General features: G+C 39.7%; 2 pseudogenes; both read left to right on the plus strand.

Annotated features, from left to right (window-relative positions):
- The first annotated feature begins 2195 nt into the window (after positions 1–2195).
- LOC138159099 (serine/threonine-protein phosphatase 1 regulatory subunit 10 pseudogene) lies at positions 2196–5078 on the plus strand (annotated as a pseudogene).
- Positions 5079–18142: 13064 nt separating this feature from the next.
- LOC138159187 (E3 ubiquitin-protein ligase Mdm2 pseudogene) lies at positions 18143–19042 on the plus strand (annotated as a pseudogene).
- The last annotated feature ends 13 nt before the right edge of the window (positions 19043–19055 follow it).

A 19055-nucleotide genomic window follows, 5' to 3' on the forward strand; every position in this document is an offset into this window, starting at 1 on the left:
AGAAGGGAGCTGTGGTCTACCTCACGAAAAACATTACTTCAACAAGGTCCTTGGGGATCAACAGACAGAAGTTAGTCAGCAGGTTCTGGGATACCTTGGCAGTCAATTTCGAATGTGGTAGGCTAATCAAAAGCCAGAAATGGTAGAGCTAAGTCTAAACTGATAATTAATTTACTTTTTTTTTTTAACATCTTCAAGCTGAGTTTCCTTGTGTAATTTAGGTCTTATTCTTCAAAAGTGACTGTGCCATAATGGAATGAGAACTGACTCTGGAGTCAGAAGACCTGGGTTCAATTCCTTTCTGATGATTACTTCCTTCAGCAAGTAAGTAGTTTAATCTCCTCATACCTCAGCTCTTACAACTATAAAATGAAGGGAATGGGTAGTTGTTCTCTGAAGTCCCTTCCAGGTCAGTATCTACAATTCTCTGATGTCTGAAGTATTATCAGATGTTGAGATTTAACATTTTCTGTTTTATTGCTTAATATTATGAAAATTTATCCAGGCTGATTTTGTGATATTCTGACCCTGAATACAATAAAATTTCATAATTACCTACAATTTCTTAATATAGTAGCAAGGCATGATTCTTTATTCAAGTAGTGTATTGATAAATTACAAAACTAAGCAAAGAATTTTAGAATTGGGTTTACTTGGAGGAAGTATTCCAAAAGTTTCTTTGTATCCCTAGCATGAAACACAGTTTGCATACTGTTTTGCATACAGTTAATATTTAAGAAATGATTGTTGTGTTAAGTATGTGGAATTCATAATTAATATGCAAAACCTGCAGTGGACCTGCGATTTTAATGATGCTTATGTTCTCTTCAGTGATGTGTAACACGACCCAGACTTACCTGCAACCAAGAGTATATTTCAGTATTCCATTACAACCTGGAATACTATTTGGTACTTTCAAACGGCAAAACACACACACACACACACACACACACTGGTTAAGTACACCAATATCCACATATGCGACCAACCATACAAATAATTGATCTCCCCTAACCTACTGCCAGTCCTTTCCACTTTTACCTGGAAATAGTGGGGCATCAAATCAGGTATTCACTTCATCCTTAGGGTAATAATAAAAATAGAATAACACATACAAAAAACTGATAACAATAGAAGATTGGGGAAAGGGAGACACACCAGAAGCCAAAAGTAAAAAAAAAAAAATACACAGGACAAAATTAAATGGAGCTGCCAATTTATCTTTGAATGTCTGTGCATATGTGAATACCTTTGCCTTTATTGGCGTTTTTCTGTACTTGTAGTCATGTCTAATTCTTTGTGACTTCATTTGGGGTTTTTGTGGCAAAGATACTAGAGTGGTTTGCATTTCTTTCTCCAGCTCACTTTACATATGAGGAAACTAAGGCAAATAGTGTTAAGCAACTTGCCTAGAATCACACAAGAATTAAGTGTCTGCGGCCAAATTTTAACAGGAAGGTCAGATTTCCTGATCCCATTCCTTCTGCTCTGTGCCTCTCTATCCCATGGGCCATCTAGCTGCCCATTATTGCATTTTAGGAAGATGTTAAACAAGAAGATTAAATACCATCAGTAAGACAACTTGCAAGGAAACAGGTATTTATAATCAGGTCTAATTTGCTATCCGTATGACCCCAACATTCCTTTATAAAGATTTTAGAAAGTAAACATGCATTAAATGCTTTGAAACCACTTAACATGACCTGGGGTAATTTCCATTTTAGATCAAATGGAACAAAATCATCAAAAAGAGCTATAGTTCAATTCTGGGGTTTGTTTAGAAGTTCAAATTTAATTGGAGGAAACAGCCCGGCCACAAGGAAAAAAGAAGCAGCCATAACAACATGTAAAGAATCCTTGGGGGGGGGGGGGAGCTGTAGCTACCAACCCAACCACTTGTGTCTTATCTGCCCCATCGCCCTATCTTGTTTCCCACCCCGCTCCCCCAGCCCAAAATGCTTGGGACTCACATCTGTGTCTGAAGGACCATCACCACAAAATCTATCAAAAATAATCAACCACCCTTCTTCCAACTCCCAAGTCCTGTCAAATCTGCCCATCCAGCATCTCCTTTTTCAATCCACTCAGTTTATTTTTTTGTTTGTTTATTATTTCTAAGACTCTCTTCTTAAGTGGAGAGGGTAATGAATCCTGAGTTGGCTTTATTTTTTAAAAGACTTTTTTAATCCAATGAGGCCCCCCAAGTAATTAAGCTTTGGGTCTTGGTTGGTTTTATTTTTTCCTCCAAATTTTAACCCGGCCCTGAGCCCGAGGTGCTGATGTCGCAAAAAAATTGGATAGTATTATCATCATGGGCTCGGGCGCCATTGACCCTAAAGAACTCCTTAAGGGCCTAGACAGCTTCCTTGGTAGGGATGGAGAGGTCAAAAGTGCGGAGGGAATTGCCAAGATTTTTAGCCTGATAAAGGAAGCTAGAAAGATGGTGAGCTGCTGTACATACCTAAACATTCTCCTGCAGACCCGTTCACCAGATGCACTGGCCAAGTTTATCGGAGTTGGTGGCTACAAGCTCCTTAATAACTGGCTGACTTACTCAAAGACAACGAACAACATACCTCTCTTGGAGCAGATTCTGCTCACCCTACAGCACCTACCCCTTACTGTGGACCATCTCAAGCAGAACAATACAGTCAAACTTGTAAAGCATCTGAGCAAGTCAAGTGAGGATGAAGAACTCCGGAAACTAGCTTCAGTCCTTGTCAGAGACTGGATGGCTGTCATATGCTCTCAGAGTAGCACCCAGCCCACTGAGAAAGATAAGAAGAAAAGGACGGAAGAGAGGAAGGGACGAACTGCTCCTCCTGAACAACCCCTGCCTGAAGTGAAGGCAGAAACAAGAGCTGAGGAGGCATCAGGGAAGAAGAAGGAGAAACCTAAATCATTGCGAACCACAGCTCCTAGCCATGCCAAGTTCCCTTCTACTGGTTTGGAGCTAGAGACACCATCCCTGGGGCCTGTGAAGAAGAATGCCAGTACTGTGATTGTTTCTGACAAGTACAACCTTAAACCCATCCCCCTTAAGTGTCAGAGCTCTGCAGCTGCACCTGATGATGTGGCTCTCCCAGCTGAAAAGAAATACAAACCACTCAATACAACACCTAACACCACCAAAGAAATTAAAGTGAAGATTATACCCCACAGCCTATGGAGGGCCTGGGTTTCCTAGATGCCCTCAACTCAACCCCTGTTTCAAGCCAAGCCCCTTTGAGGGGAAACAAAGCACAGAACCGAACACAGTTAAACCTTCTTCATCAGAGCCAGCGGCTCCTGCTGAGGCCATGGACATAGAGTGTCCTGGAATCCCTGTCTCTCCTGCTGAAATTCCAGAGCTTATGGACACAGTCTCCTTGGACACAGGAGTGCTGGATGCAAAACCTGTGGAGAGCCTTCGTGATCCAAGCCAGTTGATAAGGAAAAGCCAGAAGAGAAAGACTGTGACATGGCCTCAAGTAGGTAAACTGAGAGAATACTTTTACTTTGAACTGAATGAGACTGAGCAAGTTAATGTGAACAAAATCAAGGACTTTGGTAAGTCAGCCAAGAGAGAGATACTATCAGACCGTTATGCCTTTGAAACAGCTCGGCGTCTGAGCAATGACAATATGGAAGAGAAGGTGGCATGGGTATGCCCCTGACCCCTGGCTTTACCTTCACCCCTTGTGTCCCTGGGTGACAGTAGCCAAGAGTGCTATGTCCAGGCTGAACGTGTGAAAGGAATTCTGCAGGAGCTCTTCTTATCCAAGGAGAGTGTCCCTGACAGTCCCAATGAGCCTAACCCTGAGTCCTATGAACCTGTTCCTCCAAAACTCATTCCTCTGGATAAGGAATGTTCCCTAGATGAAACCTCATATTCTGAGGCATTAGAGACTGGTGGACCAGGTGGTTCCCCTGATGGGACAGGTGGCTCCAAGCTGCCTCCTGTCTTGGCCAACCTTATGGGAAGTATAGAGCTGGAAAGAGCCCCCAGGGCCCAAAAGGAGGTGGCATCAATGTCCAGGAGATCCTTACCTCAGTAATGGGAAGCCCCAATAGTCACCCCTCAGAGGAGCTGCTGAAACAACCAGACTACTCAGATAAAATCAAGCAGTTGCTGGTGCCCCATGGGATATTGGGACCTGTCTCAATGGCCAATGGTTTCACACCTGGGGGTCCAGGGGGCCCCAGTGGCCCCAAAGGGATGCAGTATTTCCCCCCTGGCCCTGGTGGGCCTATGCCAGGTCCCCATGGAGGTCCTGGTGGTCCAGTGGGTCCACGATTTTTGGGCCCACTTCCTCCTCCCCATGGTGGTGACCCCTTATGGGATGGTCCAGGAGATCCCATGACAGGTGGTCCAATGTAAGGAGGGCCAGGATCTGGTCCTGTGCCATACCATCGAGGCCAAGGGGGTTGAGGTGGGAATGAGCTTCCTCCATTTCAAGGAGGCTCTCCTAATGGTCGAGGAGGTCCTGGTGGTGGAATGGGTGGAGGTGGTTGCCACTGTCCCCATGATGGCCCTGGTCATGGTGGACCCCATGGTCACCGGCCTCATGATGGCCCTGGTCATCGAGGCCATGACCACTGGGGCCCACCCTCACATGAGCATCGTGGCCATGATGGGTCTGGTCATGGAGGCCACAGAGGACATGATCCCCATGGCCATGGAGGAGATATGTCAAGCCGCCCTGTGTGCCGACACTTCATGATGAAGGGCAGCTGCAGATATGAGAACAACTGTGCCTTCTACCACCCAGGTGTCAATGGGCTACCTTTGCCCTAGGGGCTACCCATCTGTGGTACCCTGTGGATTGCAACCTCCCTCCCTCCTTGGTCCTTTTGTCCTGTTATGGCTTCTGTGAGGCCCACCTCTCCCTTTCCCCAGCTGATGAGCTGGACTCCCTTCCTCACCCCTGTTTGGGGTTTTGGGAATTTTCTAATCACTGGAGTGCATTGTAGTACATATTTTCCTCCAGTGAGGGGAGGAGAAAGACTGATACAGCCTGTACCCCTGGACTGCTGAAGAGGAGACCTATTGGGCTTTGCCCTGTGAGGGGCTATTACCAAGCCCTAACCTCCTTCCAGTATTATCCTGGACCCTGCATATGCCTATGACTGGTTATCCTGAAGAAAGGCAAAGACCCCTCTACAACCAAGATAGAAAAGAAACCTTTTCTATCTTTGGTCACCCACATGAACAATAGCCTGAAATGGCGTCTATTGCACTTATTGTGAAATCATCCTATAACCAAGCAGGTTCATTCATTCCTTATGGGGGGGGGGGGGGGGGTGATGAGGAGATGAGGAGTGCCCTCTTATTTCATTGCACTGAGAGGGTTCCTTCTAGGGAACTGAGAGGCTAGGTGTGAATTATCCAGCACACTCTATGCCCTGCCTTCCTCCCTTCTTTTCCTATATAATATATACATCAGGACCTGTCCTTTGCACTCTGAATACTTTTTAATGGTATGACACTGCAGCCCTGTATGAGCACCCAGACCAGCTTTATCAGTCCTTTATACCTTTTGACAAAAGTCATCCATATTCTTTGAACCCGATATTTTTTCAGCTGGTGCAGGTGAGATCCCTGGTGTCAGTCCTCTCTTCCTTTATACTAACTGGGAGATCTATAAAACACTCTTAAGCAAGACCACTCTGTCAATATGTCAGTGATCCCAAGTCTGACATAGTCACACTACATGCACTGACTTTTGAGAGTTTTTCAGCTCCAGTCCCTCTTACCTCAAACCATGTCAGTGTGAGGCCTCTTCAGGCCCAACCCCATCAGTCACTTCTGTAATTCCCCACCTGGCTCTTTCCAGGATGGATCCTGGAAAGTATTGCTGCCCTTTCCCAGTTTTCTCTTTTGTCCCATCCTGGCGTCAGTTGTTTTCTGTGAAAATGGCAGTGGATGGATCGGGTTTTGTGCAGGGCACCAGGTTTAGAGCCACAATGGATTGAGGATGATTATTTTCTTTTTGTTTCGTATATTTTGAACATTAATAATAAACAGTGGAAAGAGAAGCTTATTTAAAAAAAAAGAGCTATAGTTCATCATTTGTTTTTTTTTATAAACAGACATTGAAAACAGAATATAATTTCTTTTCTTGGTTTCTAATTGGAATGATTAGGTAACATTCCACATTAACACTTTATGAGCTTCCTGATAAAGAACCATATGTATCACTGTTTGAATCCTACTGTACCGCTCTAGTTAAGTATAGGACAGAACTTGGAGATTTTCATCTTAAACTACCAAGTCGTTCAGTCACTCAACAAACATTTATTAAGTTCCTGCTATGATCTCCCTGGCACCGTGCCATATATTGAGAATACAAGTATGAAATAAAAATTCCCTCAACTTAAGGGACCTAAAATCTAATGAGGATCAACAATATGCAAAAGAAAGATGAAAAGAGAGTGCTGGTACCTGGTGTAGGAGCCAGCCAGGTGGGAAATGAAGAAAAGACTGGTTTGAGACCCCTCTTTAAATGGAGGTTTAGGAAGAAGCTCTCCATTCTGCCTCCCAGAAAAGTCCCAAGGATAGAGCATAAGGTGTGTGTATCAAGGCAATGAGGGCATCTTCAGTAGGTAGAGAGCCAGGCCTGGAGTCAGGAAGACCTGAATTCATATCTGGTCTTAGACACTACTTTTGTTATCTCTGGACAAGTCACTTAGTCCTGTTTGTCTCAGTTTCCTCATCTGTAAAATAAGCTGGAGAAGGAAACGGCAAACGATTTCAGTATCTTTACTGAGATAACCTCAAATGGGGTCACTAATAGTTGGACAAGATGAACAGTTGGAAAGGACTGAACAACAATGACAATGCAATGATCTCCATCTGTGAAGAGTGTTTTGAGTAGCTTGTCTTAAGGATATAGAGATAGTGGTATGTAGGGTAAGGAGCAATGAATTAGGAAATAAAGAACCTGGATCTCCTGTTTGTGTGGCCTGGAGTAAATTACTTCACCTCTCAGGGCCTCAGTTTCCTCATCTAGGAAATAAGGAAATGTAACTAGATGAACTTTAAGGTCTTTTTTTCTTTAGATTGAATACCTAAGAGTCTGAGTCAAATTTGATTTTATACCTATGGGAGAAATTTTTATAGATTTGAATTATTGATAATTACTTTATACTGGCTTTTATATCAATTATATTATAATTCTTTAATATAGAAAATTAGTTTGTCAAACAATACTTCCCCAAAAGGTGCTAATGTGATTTTCATTTACCAAATAATTCATTTTATCAAATACTTTAGGCTTGTGATAAGTCAGGTTATGTGTTTAACCGAATAAGACACTCTGAGTATTACTCACATAATCTTATGTAGTCACCTAAATCTATTTTTGCAACCCTCAAATACAATTTTTGCCAATTTCAGCAGATTCCTGAATAAAAACAGAAACTTTATACTGAAGATACAGTGACTATCATAATATGACCATAATGTCAGTAAATATCTACTCCAAATACCATTTTTCTTATACTTTTTTGCTTTGCTATGGTACTCATAGCATGTGTACTCAGCTGCAGAGGGAAAAAAGGCTCAGGGAAGCTATTTCAGTAACACATATGGGACTGCAAATATATGAATCCATGCATGCTATTCCTTTCCAAAATATACTAGGATTGATGTTTACTCAACTAAGGCAACCTGATTTATGAGGTAAATGGAAATTCAGTGACTAGGGATTCTGGGTTATTTAAAATACATACAGACATACACACAAAGAACACCAGTGCTGGACTGTAAGAAGTACATGTGGCAAAACTCATCACTGTTCATAAATCAAAGTTCCTTGAAACAATGACTATTCATTTGTAAAATGTTTTGCCATCACAGTTGGAGAAGTAAATTCCATCTCAATTTTATTCAACAGATAGTTGTTACTGAGAAGTATTTATTGAAGTTTTCTGATATATTGGCTATCTATTTTTTAATAAATGAATAAATCCTATTATAGGTATAATCTAGATAGATAACACAGTGAATACAACACTGGACCTGGAGTCAGGAACTCCTGAGTTCAAATCCATCTTCGTACTCTTACACACTATGTGACCTTGAATAATCACAACCTGTCTGTCTCCATTTCCTCAATTCTAAAACAGGGATAATAATAGCATCTACCTCACAGGATTGTTGTGAGGATAAAATGAAATAATATTCCTAAAATGCTTAACATAATGCCTGGCACATAAATGATAGTATTTAAATGCTGGCAACTATTTAGGAGAAGGAAGAGCTGTATGGTTGTTTAAGTTGTGTTTGACTCTTTGAGAACCCATTTGGGATTTCCTTGGCAAGGGTACTGAAGTTATTTGCCATTTTTTTTTCTCTAGCTCTTTTTATAGATGAGGAAACTGAGGCAAACATAGTTAAGTGACTTGCCCAGGATCACAAAGCTAATAAGTATCTGAGGTCTGATTTGAACTTGGCTCCTCGTGAATCCAGGATTGGCACTCTCCACTCTACCAGCTAGCTACCTATAAGTACTAGTAGTAGCAGTAGTAGTAGCACCAGTACTAGTATTAATAAGTTCTAGTAGTAGTAGTAATATGGTAAGAAATGGGGAATATAGCAAAAACATAAGAGATAATATCTGATCTCAAGGAACTTACTATTTAAAAGACTAAAAAGCACAAATGTGACAGTTCAGCCTCTTTACCATGGTGAGAATCCCAGTTGACAACAGAGATGCTTCTGTAGGAAGAGCTCATACCTGGTCCATGACTTGATGTTACTCTTTAAGTTCACAGAAAATCAGATTGTCACTTTCTTAGTCTATTAATTACTGATTAATCAAATATGATCAAATATAATCAAAAGATTTCTTTCCTCCAGTACTGAGACAGGACATATTTAGTTTATTTGTCTTGACTGGCTTAATTCAGAAATGCAATCTAGGGGAATACAATGGATTATAGCTCTGACTTATGAATATTGTGAAAACATCTACATGGTTCCAAGTTTTCAATCTGACCAATTCTCTATCTTTTTTGTTTTTTGGATAGGGGAAGGCAAGGCAGTTGAGGTTAAGTGACTTGCCCGAGGTCACACAGCTAATAAGTATGTCAAGTGTCTGAGACCAGATTTGAACTCAGGTTCTCCTAACTCCAGGGTCAGTGCTCTATTCAATGCACCACCTAGCTGCCCCTCTATATTTCTATTACAAGTGAAATCCATATTGTGATCACCAACATTTATTCTAAGAAGAAAATGAATAAGAAACTTGTTAAATTCTACTCCTTGGAATGGTCAATCTTAATATCCTTCTGCTCACCCACATCACTGGAGATTGAGAGATGCTTGCTAATGACAAGTTCCAAATTCTTCCAGAAACTTGATATCATACAGGATTATAGTGGGGTTCAGTGGTGCACTAGAGTCAGATTCTACTGCAGCCAAAATGTTAAATTTTCAGTGTGAGCATTTACATCTTAGAAATCAGTAAACATTACAAATCAGGGCTTCCTTTATTATTTTGTTGATTGCCCAGCCTTGAGAAAATGGTGGAGAAAATCTTAATAATTCAGATTAAACTTAAAAGTATTCCATGGGAGCATTTTCCCTCAGAAGTAGTTTTTAAACATTTGGCAGTATAGCGCAGGAGGAATATACTTCAGTGGTCAATTATGGGGTTATGACTGCTTGCAAAGGATAGTTTGGAGAATGGAAAAAAAAAGCAATCCTCTTCTCCATCTCAACCATATGGTAAATTTTTAACAAGATGCCAATTAAGTTCCTCTAGAGTCTAATCTCTACTTTGATGATGAGCCCCTACCCTAATACTGGCCTCCAAAGACACAGGCTTGGGTTCCTGCCATGGTAACACCTATGCCCAAAAATGTCCATCTGAGCACAGTAGGTATGCACTCTCTGTGCCCAGCCAGCCAACAGGTTTCTAGGCTGTTCATCTTTCTCTTTCACTGGGATTAGAAACAAAAAAAAATGTCCAAAGGTCTCTAGAAGTCTAAAAAAGGTGTGTGTGTGTGGGGGGGGGGAAGAATGGAGGAATGAGGAAAGAATATGTTTATGCATGTATGTGCATTGCACATTTATGTATATATACATATATATAAACATATATACATATTAAGTGTATAAACGTGTATACACACACACACACATATATATATATATATTTATATACACATACATATGTGTGTCTCATTGATTTATGCTTTAGCCTGGGCCTAACTCAGACCAATGCCCTGATACTTTAAATCTGACACTGGAACAAAATTAGACCCCTGTACATCTTTCAACAATCAAATCTCAGAGTACCCCTTTGTGCACCTCTCATGACTACATTGTAGCAAAGTGATAAAGAAAAAGTCTGAGACTTTAGTTACATGAGATAACCAAGTCTCAATTCATTTTAAGGAAAATTCGGCCTAACCTGAACGGCAAAGAAGGGTTAGGGCTTGTGCACCTACCACAACCCATTTCTTATCTCAGAGTTCTAGGAGAAAGGAAGAACCATACATTCTGGAAGAATTATACATTCATTACATAAATATTAATCCATTTATCATTCTCTGGGTGAACTCTCTTCTGATCTATTATTAATGTCTCTACCTCCTGAAATTACCTTGTAGGTCTTGCCCTGAGCCCTCTGCCTCTCCTGGTGGGCATAGTGTGTCCCCTGAGGAAAGGGTGCTTGGGGTTAAACCAGGAATCTTCTATTTGCCCCAAAGAAAACACTTCTATCTCTACCAGCACAAGTTATCTTCTATGTCCTGCTTCTAGTTGTCTCCCAAATGGGATGTAAAGAAACAATAACACAAAGTAAAGTAATCCTTTCTTAGACTGCAGGTCTCCTATCTCCTGATGCACCTGTCTACTGGGGATAAACAGGCTTTCTATACTCAAAGATGAGCATTTTCACACCTAAGTTACACTCTTCATATCCCAGTAACTCCTGTAGATAATCATCCATCTCCCACATTCCACACTCCTACAACCCAATTCTTCATTACCATCCCCATCAGTCTTCCCACTATAAAGTTTCTTACTTATTCCACTCAGCCCTTCAACCGTGCCCCCAGGAATACCTGTTCTCAAGGCAATGAACTTCCCTTCATTTTAAATCTATTCCTCTCCCATTTCCTCTATCTAATGCCTCTCTTCTGATGAAAAAGTCTTCCTGAACACTCTTTCTAGTACTGGATGCACTTTGATTCACTCCCCTCCGTTCACTGGTTGAGGGAAGAACTGGAATAGTTCTTGCTCATTATTGCCATTTCTAGATTTTCCCCTTTTTCCATCACTCTGTAACCTCCATTTCTTTGAGGTTCATGCTATTAATATCTAACACGCAATCAAAAACTTAGTAGCCATTTTTTATAGACCCTCAGGTCACTTCCCTTCCTTCCTCAATGAGTTCAATAACAAGCTTATATTTTTCTCTCCTTCCCAACTCCTGTCTTCATACTAGGGAATTTCAACATACATACTGGTTCGCTCTCAAATACCCTAAGTTCCACAATATATTCATCTACCATGAGCTACTCTTCCCTTCCACCTTAGTTAGGCACACAAAGGGGATAACATCTTTGATATTGCCATCACTAACAAATATAGCACCTCTTTGTTCAAAAATTCTGAAATCCATTTATCTCCCCATTCCCTTTTTACCCCTTCCTCTGTCTTCATTTAAATAACCCTACTCTTCACTTTACCATAACCTCAACTCCCTTGATTCCTCAATTCTGACCCAAGTGACCTCCCCTGAAGCAATTCAATTCAATACTGGCTTCCTCTCTTGAATCTCTAATCCCCTTATCCTCTCACAAATTATACCCAGTCAAGCCTTAACCTTGAATCAATTCACCATTCATCACCTTCTCTGCTACAAACATGCTAATAAATTAAAGTAGAGAAAAATCACACAACTACTCTAAATGGGTACACTGTAAATCATGTTATGTAACCTCAACTGGGCCTTCACTTCAGCTAGCTAATCCTACTATACCTTCCTTATCGACTCAGTATCACATTGTCCACAGTGACTCTTCCAGACCTTTTCATTTCTACTCAAACCTCCCATGGTCCCCACCCCATGTCTCACCAAGAAACCTTGCTTCATTTTTATAGGAAAAAAAATGAAGCAATTTTCCAAGAGTTTCCTTTTCCATTTTCTTTTTCACTTTTTTATCCCTTAAAGCTTTATGCCACTTTCTCTAGATTCACTCTTGCCTGTATCACTTGATGAAGACAACTTACTCTTTACCTCCCATTTGTTCAAGCGATCCTATTATATCTTATACCCTCCTATAGGTTGTTCCCTCTAATATCCCCCCTCCCACTCAGTTTTTATGTGTTTCCTCATTTTTATTTTTTTAATTTTTTGTTTTTAATATTTAAAAAATTTGAATTCCAAATTCCTTCTCTCTCCATCCCCTGCCCCACCCACTGAGGAAACAAGAAATATGAAATACTTTATACCTGTGAAATTATGCAGAACATATTTGCATATTAACCATATGACAAAAAAGCAAGAAAAATACATAAAGTGAGAAAATTTATTTCAATTTACATGTTCATCAGTTCTCTCTCTGAAGGGGACAGCAATTTTTATCATAAATTCTTCCAAATTGTTTTGGCTCATTGAAATGATCAGCATAGCTAAGTTGTTTGTTGTTTTGTTTTGTTTTGTTCTTTCCCATTGATTATCATTACAACAATATCTTCTGGTTCTGTTCATTTCACCTTGGATCAATTCATATAGGTCTTCCCAGGTTATTCTTCGTCATCATTTCTTATACCAAAATAGTTTTCCATTGCCATCATGGACTATAGCTTGTTCAATCATATCTCAATTGATGGCCATCACCTCAGTTTACAAATATTTGCCACTACAAAAAGAGTTGCTATAAATATTTTTGTGCATATAGGTCCTTGTTTTCTTTTTCTTTGCTCTCTGAGAGACAGATCTAGTAGCGGGGTCAAAGGATATGCACAGTTCTATAGCCCTTAGGACATTGTTCCAAATTATTCTACAGAATGGTTGGACCAGGTCAGAACTCCGCCAACAATGCATTGGTATATATATATTTCCATATTTTTTTCCATATCCCCACTAGCATTTGTCAATTCTGTACCTCAGAGTGGTTTTAATTTGTCTTTCTATAATCAATAGTGATTTAGGGATTTTTTTTTTGCTTCTTCTGAAAACTGCTTGTTCATATCCCTTGACCATTTATTAGTTGGGGGATGGCAATGGTTTTCATCAATTTATCTCAGTTCCTTATATATTTGAGAAAGAAGGCTTTTATCTGAGAAACTTGTAAAAATTTTTGATATTACTTCAATATCTAGGATAACTTTTATCAAAATATAATTGTCCTGATTATATCTTTTTATTAGGTCTATCTTTACTTTTGCTTTGTCTGAGATGAATATTGCTACCCCTCCCTTTTTCCTTCAGTTGATGCATAACAGATTCTGTTCCAGGCTTTAATTTAATTTTATGTGTGTGTCTCTCTGTTTCAAATGTACCTCTTGTAAACAACATGCAGTTGGATTCTGGTTTCTAATATGTTCTGCTATCTGCTTCCATTTTATGAGTGAGATCTTATCATTCACATTCAGTTATGATTATTATGTTTTCCACTTTATCTTATATTCTTCTATTTATTCTTTTCTCTCCCTTTTTACCTTTTCCTTCCTCAAAAGTCTATTTTCCTTCTGACCACTGACTCTATTAATACAGTTCCCTTTTATCACCACTTCCACCTTTCTCTTACTTCCTTGTTCAGTAATATAGATTTCTATACTTGTGTGGGTGTGGGTGTATATAGGTTACAACTGCACCAACAATGCATTACTGTACCTATTTTTTTTCATATCTCTTCCAGCTTTTGTCACTTCTTCTTATGAAAACTGCTTGTTCATATGCCTTGACCATATATTAGTTAGGGGATGGCAATTATTTTCATCAATTTAACTTAGTTCCTTATATATTTGAAAACGAGGGCTTTTATCTGAGGAACTTGTAAAAATTATATTATTTAAATGTATAGTATATGTGTGTATTTGTACATATGTAGATGCATGTATGTATATGTGTGTATTTTTCCCTCTGTGAGTCAATTCCAATGAGAGTGCAGTTCAAATGTTACCTGCAGACACCACACCACACTCCATTTTCTCCTTCACCCTCTAATTTTCCCCTCTTCTATAAAAGCTTTTCCTCATGCACCTTTTTATGTGAGATAGTTTCCCCATTCTTCTTCTCACTTCCTGCCTCCCCCAATGCATTCTTCTTTCTCATTCTTTCTTTTTTTTTTTTTTTTGCTAACGTCCCAACATAACCAATTCACACCCAAACACTCTGTCTATGCAGACTCCTTCTAACTGCCTTAATAATGATGACGTTCTCAGGAGTTACATGTATCATCTTCCCATACAAGGATGCAAATAGTTTAACTTCACGGAGTCCCTTATGATTACTCCCTTCATGTTTACCTTTTTTATGTTAACTTGAGTTTTGTGTATGAATCTCAGATTTTTCTATTCAGGTCTGTTTTTTTTTTCATCAGGAATGCTAGAAAGTTCAATTTCATTAAATATCCATTTTCCCCCTTGAAGGATTATATTTATTTTGCTCAGTAGGTTATTCTTGGTTGTAATCTTAATTCCTTTGAACTCTAGAATATCATATTCCAAGTCCTCCAATTCTTTAATGTAGAAGCTGTTAAATCCTGTATAATCCAAACTGTGGCTTTTGGCTCCAGCATTTTTTTTTCTGGCTGCTTGTGATATTTTCTCCTTGACATCATAGCTCTGGGATTTGGCTTTAATATTACTAGAAGTTTTCATCTAGGGATCTTTTTTTGGAGGAATTGGTAGGTTCTTTCAATTTTTATATTACCCTTAGTATCTAAGATATCAAAACTGTTTTCCTTGATAATTTCTTGAAATATCAGATACAGGCTTTTTTTTTATTTTTAATCATGGTTTTTAAGTAGTCAAATAATTCTTAAAATATCTCTCCTTGATCTATTTTTCAGGTTAGTTTTTATTAGATATTTTACATTTTTTTCTATTTTTCATCTATTGACTTTGTTTTATTGTTTCCTGATGTCTAATGAAGTCATTAGCTTTCACTTATCCAATTCTATTTTTTAAGGAATTATTTTCATCAGTGAGGCTTTGTATTTCTTTTTGCCATTTGAATTTTTGTACCTCCTTTTCCATTTCTTCTCTTCTGCTTTTTAAGTTCTTTTCCTTTAGCAAATTTTTGTTTCTATTTTATCATTAGGTCAATTCTGTTTTTTAAATGTTATTTTCTTCTGTATTTTCTGTGCTTCTTTTACTAAGTTGTTAATTCTCTTTTCAGAATTTTTCTTCATCACTCTTTTATCTTTTCTCAATTTTTCCTCTGTCATTCCTCTCTTTTTTTCAATTCTTCCAGGATTGCTGGTTGGGGCTATGTACAATTAATATTTTTCTTTGAGGCTTTGTTTGTAGCTATTTTCATGTTGTTGTCTTCTTCTGAGTTTATATCTTGGCCCTCTCTGCCACAATGGTAGCTTTTTAAGGTCAAATTTGTTTTTGTTAGTATGTTCATTTTTCTAAACTATTTATTGGCTCTGAACTTTCCTTTAAATTTGGGTTCTACACAGCTAGGGATAGAGAAGCACTATCCCAAGCTTCAGGCTTTTTCATACTCTGTTTTATTAGCTAATTCTGGGCATCTACCAACTTTTAGTGCAAACAACACCAGGCCCTGCACTCCATCCTAGGAAAGAGTCCTCTGTAATCTCTTTCTGACCTGTTGTCCAACCTCCTTCTTGTCTCTGGGCTGAGAGCTCTTGAAGCTGCTGCTGCTTCCAAAGCTCACCCCAGTCCTACTTCTATGTGGGCTGCATGCCAGCCCCCATTCTGTTGTCACAGAATTCTCCTAACTTGCCAACTTGTCTTAGGATGGAAAAATGTCTCATCCCAACTTTTTGTTGCCCTTTCACTTTAGAATTCAATTTGAGGTGTTATTTTAAAGTAATTTGGAGTAGTATAATGAATGAGTTCAACTGGTTCTAATTCTCTCTCTCTCTCTCTCTCTCTCTCTCTCTCTCTCTCTCTCTCTCTCTGTATGTGTGTGTGTTTGTCTGTCTCTGTCTCTGTGTTTCTGTCTCTGTGTTTCTGACTGTCTCTGTCTCTGAGTGTCTCTGTCTTTATCTCTGTCTTTCTCTGTCTCTGTTTCTCTGTCTCTGTTTCTCTCTGTTTTTCTCTGTGTCTCTGTCTCTCTCTCTCTGTCTCTGTGTGTCTGTTTCTCTCTCTCTGTCTCTGTCTCTCTCTTTCTATCTCTCTTTCTGTCTCTCTCTCTCTGTCTCTCTCTGTCTGCCATTTCCTACTGCCTACAAACATGCCCATGACTATTGCACAAAGTAGGTATACCATCTTTCAGCTTCAGCTCTAGGCATATTCTCTGCCTCCCATGTCTGAGATACTCTCCCTCATCTGCTCTTCCTACTGACTTCCTTTCCCTTCCAGCTAAAATCCTACCTTCTACAGGAAACCTTCCCCAACACTTCTTAATTCTAGTGCTTTCTAGCTTTTAATTATTTCCTGTTTGTTCTGTATATAACTTGATTTATATATCTATATCTATCTATATCTATCTAAATATTCTTATCCCTTTTGTCTCTCCCATTAGATTGTGAGCTCCTTGAGGGTATGGACTGTCTTTTACATTGTTTTGTCTTTCTAGCGCTTAGCACAGTGCCTTGTACATGGGATGTGTTAATGATGATTGATTGATGTATATCCCCTTTTAGAATGCAAGTTCCTTGAGGACAAGAGATCATTTTGTGTTTGTGTTTGCAGACCACAGCTATCACATATGCTTTATACACAGTAGAAACTTAATAAATCCTTGTTCAGTTGAACTGAAATACAAAAAAGCAAAGGGATGTTGAAGTAGAATAAGGATGTGGTACACACTGGATCATTAAAATGCTAACCTATCAACAAATATTCATTGAACATTTGAAAGTATCTGGTGACAACCTAAGAATGGGTTAGGAGGAAAGGGCCCCTTTTGTAAGGGACATCAAATAACTTTTTCTACTAAAGTTCATAAATAAGAAAAAAGAAGCTGGAAAGAGTTCAAGTTGTTTGTTTTTATAAAAACTATTTCCATACTTACCCATCCACTGGTTATGAATTAGCCATGGTTATATTTTAATTCTAATGCATTTAATATTTCACCTACAAAAAAATCAGAACTTTTCACATAAGAACTCTATTTTTTTTTAACGGTAGAAGCCAAATTCAACAGCAGGTTGTCTCAGCCACCTTTCTGAATGTTCCTAAAAATAGACAATCAGGAGAAGTCATGCCTTCTTTGGAAGTGGGAGGCATATCACTTCAGAATAAACCTGCCTTGGTGAGAGTGGAACCTGATTTGGTACAGTGCCCCCTCAAAGACACTCCCTTTGCTATGCCTCCCTTGTTCCAATCCCTCTAATTCAAGTTTTGGAGGAAGCTGTGTGTCTACTGCAACTCTCTTGTGTCCAAATAGGGGATGGTTATATAAAAACCTTCAGTGCTAACTAAAGTATTTCTAATAGGCCAAACTGGCCAGAAATTACCGTTCTTTTTCCTTGAACCAATTTTGTTATCAGATAGCACACTGACCTTTAAAAGAATTTACTGATGAAGATCCTTGCGGGTTCTGGTGCGAGCCGGCTCAGGGCTTCCCTAGGTGCGCCCACGCTGCCGAGGGCATTCTCCCGAACCCCAAAGCCCTCCAAGGGTCCGAGAAGAGGGGCATGGGGCCACAAATCATCCTTCCGAGGGCTGTAGCGTCCCGTTCTGCCGGGGGCTCAGGCCCATCGCCAGCACCGCCAGAAGCTCCTCTCAGTTCTGGAGCCTGGGGTGAGGCCGGGTCCGCAGGCACTGACCATTCGAGGGGGTTAAGGGGGGGGGGGTCCCATCCGCAGCCCATCTTTTCTGGGGCTTGGAGGCGTCCCGCTAAGGACATGAGGGAAGCTGGTGAAAGGGCAGGTCTGCAGCCACTGGAGGGGAAGAAAAGGAAGAAGCAGATAGCTTTGAGGAGGGTCTCTGAACCAGGCGCAAAGGACCTGTTCCCCTCTGGCCGACTGAAGAAATCTCTTCCCATCTTTATCCAGGCAAATGTGCGATACCAAAAAGTCTTCTGGTACAGATGGTGCCTTAAGCACCTCACAAATTCCAACTTTGGGACAGGAGGTTCTGGTTAGATGAAAACCATTGCTTTTCAAGCTGTTGAAGTTTGCTAGTGCACAGAAAAAAAAACACATTCACCATAAAGGAGGTTTTATTCTATCTTGGCCAGCATATTATGTCAAAACAAATATATAATAAAAAGCAACAGCACATTGTCTATTGTTAAGATGGCCTTCTTGGAGATCTGTTTGGGGCACCGAGCTTTTCTGTGAAAGAGCATAGAATATATGAAATGATATCTAGAAACTTGGTAGCAGTCAATCAACAAGGATTTTCTAGTTCAAATACATCTGAAGCCAGGTGTCAGCTTGAAATTGGAATTGGTCAAAAGGGATCTATGCAAGAATTGCAGGAAGAAAAACCGTCACCGAATCTTTATTGTAGACTAACTACCTCTTCTAGAAGGAGAGCACATAGTGAAATAGAAGAAAATTTGGATCAGTTGCCTGGTGAAAGACACAGAAAATGGCGTAAGTCAGATAGTATTTCCCTTACATTTGATGAAAGCTGTGCCCTATGTGTCATAAGTGAGATCTGCTGTAAACGAACAGAAGCAGTGAATCAACAGAAATCCCTTCAAGTCTGGATATTGATATTGGTGTATTAAGTGAAAATTCAGATGATTCAGTTTCAGACCAAGTCATTGTTGAGCTTGAAGTTGAGTCTATCAATTCAGAAGATTATAGTCACAATGAAGAAGGACAAGAACTCGAACAAGAAGATGGTGAGATATACCAGGTAACTTTATATCAGGCAGAGGTCAGTGACACTGACTCATTTGATGAAGACCCTGAAATATCCTTAGTTGGAGTGAACAGTCTGGAATGAATTCACTAGGACC

This window comes from Petaurus breviceps, unplaced genomic scaffold (assembly GCF_028583685.1).
Source record: "Petaurus breviceps papuanus isolate PSGF00001 unplaced genomic scaffold, PetGlider_PUasm1.0 175, whole genome shotgun sequence".
NCBI lineage: Eukaryota > Metazoa > Chordata > Mammalia > Diprotodontia > Petauridae > Petaurus > Petaurus breviceps.